The sequence below is a fragment of the Apaloderma vittatum genome, unplaced genomic scaffold (assembly GCF_000703405.1).
Source record: "Apaloderma vittatum isolate BGI_N311 unplaced genomic scaffold, ASM70340v1 scaffold25642, whole genome shotgun sequence".
Lineage (NCBI taxonomy): Eukaryota > Metazoa > Chordata > Aves > Trogoniformes > Trogonidae > Apaloderma > Apaloderma vittatum.
This window is the reverse complement of record NW_009703501.1, coordinates 1-4026: the sequence shown is the minus strand read 5'-3', so window position 1 is coordinate 4026 and position 4026 is coordinate 1.

Below are 4026 nucleotides of genomic sequence, written 5' to 3'. Positions count from 1 at the left end.
CCTACAACACAGTGGCCTATTTTTCCCCCCCCCAAAGTGCTTAAAAAAGCAACCAAACTCCTTTTGATATTCTCAGTCAAGAGAGTCTAGAATCCTCAACCCCAGATCTCTTTGTTGAATTCCTGGAAATTTGTTCTTAAGAATTCATGTTGTCCACAGTCTCATAAATGCAGATGCTGCTTTGTGAAACAGAGCTTCCTGCAAGGGGTTTGATTCCAGACCAGTAAGACTCGAGACAGGGATCAAGCACTACATGACATGCTCCTGGCAGCTCTGCAAGGAGAACACATTCGTATCCCTCACTCCTATTTCCAAAGTGTTACATTAGTGACGATTCTGAATCACCCAAGTCCTTGAAAAAAAGTAGAACAGTCTCTCAGAAAAGGAGATAGAAAGGATTACTTTCATTACCACAAAGGCAAAGAAGCAGTGATTAATCTACTATATAAATAAGGCACAGATTAGTTTAGAAACGAATGAAGTCTGGGACACTGCTACATCCCAAATGTATTACTTCCTTCTTTCTGTAATTAACCTTTAGGAAGTCATTTTTCCTGTGAACGCACGTCTGCTCAACGGCGTCACGTCAGCACAGAAGACGCGCAAGAGCCGTGAACTTCTCCTAAAGGCCAAGCGTAAGAAGAGAGAATTTGCGTAACAGGATGAGAAGACAGCGGGGTGCATGTTCTGAAATAAAGGTGAAGTGAGCTGGCAAGGACAATCCACAGGGGCGTTCTGCCCACTTCCATGAATTACCAGTCAGACAGAACTTACTGACCGCTGCGCCGAGGTCAGCTGGCACAGCCAATTTAGCAAGGTACAACTTAACCTCAGCGGCTGGCAACAAACCCTTCACAGAACATCCAAGTATTATCACTACAGCCACAAGAGACAAACTGTGTCAGATGAGGTTGCGGTTTCTACGTGCCATCAGAACTCGGTGTTGTTTTCGGCAATCATTTCCAAGCTTTACAAGTATCAGTTATCAAGGCAAAGAAATATCAAAATCTAAACTTTAATTCTTATTAATCCCAAGTCTGCAGAGAAGTCACAGGCACAAACATAAGTTATTTCTACAACTACAAAATCAGTAAAATGCTCCTAAATCTTTTAATTTCCTAACACGCATTTTGTATTTAACATACAGAACTGTTGGTGAAATTGAAGAGATTCTACATGTTATTGTTTATTAATCTTTCAACCTTTTTATGATGTAGAATCACCAACATCATTAGTAATCCTTGTGTTCAGCAACAGCAGTCCAGATTATCTTAATTTCATGAAGTCTCACGCTGAACAGCTTGAGGTAGAATGACCCACAAAGGGCAAGAGCAGCACTTCGGACCCTGCAAGACTCCATACATCGATGAAAAAAGTCTAGTAAGCATGTGAATTACAAAACAGCTATCATTTAAATACCTCCACGTGTTTGCAGACAAATGAGAAGGAGTGCAGTTGTCCACAGCTGTTCCTGAGTTCATGAACCACACTAAGCTGTGAGGTGCATGAACTTGCTACCCAGCAGTCTGGCCAGGACACTGCGAGACACCTTAGTGAGTGACAGCAATCTACTGGTTCAAAGAGCAGCTACCGAAATGAAGACTCCAGAACTCCATTTCCTCACTTCTCTTTTTTTAACCCCAATGTTTGACCAGTAAAATAGATATATTTCCTATCTGGATCTCCTAACAGATGAAACGTTAAACTATACAGAATTTTACAGCCTAAGGTGAAATTGGCCAGTGTGGGAACTGGCTGTCTCTTTCAAACTACAGACTAAAACCACAGAATCAGCTTATCCAAAAATGACCAGCATACACCGAACTGGATTCCTTTCAGATGAAACTAAAGCAGAAGAGGCACTCTAATAAAAAAAGAGCTTTCAGATCAAAGGCCCAAGCTACTGCTGTAACGCAAAAACCCAAAGGAGACAAACCCAGCACAAAAGCTGGGTCCTCAGCACTCTCCAGATCTCCTTCTGTCACACTGCACCTCTTGCTCAGGTAGATACAGGCAGTGGATCCCCTCTCTAGGCTGATTTCTCCCCAGTAGCTTTTTTGGCTTACCCTGGTGAGAGGACTCCATTCTACCTGTCTGAAAGTAAAATGAGCATAACTTTCTCCTACCAAATTGCCTTAGGTGCTATTAGTCAAAAGCTGAAGATTCAAACTCTTCCAGTAATACTGCTTTGGAAAGGAATCAGTCTGTCTGGCAACAAATGGCAAAATACACCTTCTTCTATTTTCAAGAAAAGATTGCTGACTGCTCTGCTGATGTAGTTTGCTTCCTCCTGAATTACTGCCTCAGACAGGATTAGCTGAAAGCAGTCTTCCTCACAATACCAACACCACAGTTTAGCCAACTGTTCAGCACCAGAGACTGAAATGAACACTACAGAACTGTTCCAGTGATGGGCTTCAACACATGCCAATGTAGAAATAACTTCAGAGGTGGGTAATTAAAAATAAAACATCTAAAACTCATTGTAAAATAGAATCCACGTTCACCTAAAAATGTATTTCCTTTTAGCCTGTTTGTCCTTTTTATATCAGTTGCCTGTTCTTCACAAATCACTTTTTGTGATCACAGGACACTAGACTGAAGTCCTGAAAAAAAAAAATATTCAAACTAAAAGAATGTGGGGAAAAAAGGCCAGCAAGATGTCACCAGTCCAAGCATACGTGTAAACAAAACACAGAAAAAAAAATGCAGCGTTCTCCTAGACACTCCTCATTAACCACCTCCACCGTTTATGTTCAAGTAGTCTGGATTCCCAAGGTGTACACAGAATTATCACACATTATCACACGAAACCATAAGAACAGCACCGAAAAGGTAAGTGTTGTTTCGTCCCTGCCCTCCAGTGAATTTGGGTGGTGCTGTTTGCAATGCAGCCTCGAGGAGAGAACAGACGGGGAGAATTTTCAGTTGCCCTGATGGTAAGCACACAGTACCCGTTTTAAACCAGCTCCTTTCCTACCCTGCTCTCTCTTTTTTCTTATGCTACATGTAAGCAACATTAGTGATGTTCACTTTCAAGCTGCTGCTGATTCATCATCAGGTTATCAACCCCACACAATAACAGAGATTATTTATTCCCGTAAATAAAGCACTTGCTTTTCCAGTTCCATTATACTGCACTCCCTTTCTCTTCTCTCCTTGAAGAGGCCAAGATGCCAAAAGACTAAATAGCTCTTTTGTTTCACCGATCCCTAAGTAATTCCAGAGATGTTTTTTTTCAGGGGTAGAGCATAGTGGCAGCATAACGAGGTGGAGAAGGACAATGACCGAGTTTTAACTCCACAGACCTACTGAGAGCGACTAATCCACCACCAAAGCAGCTGCCCTAATTAACGAGCTTTGGAGCAGTGAGGGCAGATCAGCTGCAGAGTGAAAAGCAAAGTCCTTACATAAGTCACTATTTACAGGCTTTCTCTCATTTGCAGAATGGGAAGGAGTGTTAGGCAAAGAGAAAAACTAAACTCTGTGACTGGTAACGTGTGCCAGTACCCAACACAGCACAGTGGGTAAGTACAGCGTGTTACACGCCGACAGAGGAGCCCTTGGCACTGCGCGGAGGCGCTCCCAGGGGCAGAACAGCCAGTGCATCCCATCACTTACACTCCCCTTAACTGCCCTCCCTTCCATGAACAGGATTGCTCATTCTCAGTATTCTTCTCCCATTTAAATTCCATTTTTCACCCGCAATTTTCTTAAATAAACACGAAAGACCCAATCACTTATATAGTTATACAAGCATGTGCTCACTGAGCTACGGAGGCCCTTGTACAGCTCTGAAGTTTATCAGTTTCTTGAAAGCCCCGTGTAAAAGCCACGAAATCCCTCCCAAGCAGGTTTTGTGTTTCATTTGCTTCCTTACTAACTCTAGTTACACACTGCACGGTATTAGCAACCCAAATGACACCTATAAACTGGGAAATCGGGATGAAAAAATAACGTGAGATGGTAAGAGAGGGAAGCAGGGCCATGAGCAAGCGCGGCGGAGCCCCTGCCCTGCCCGCTGTC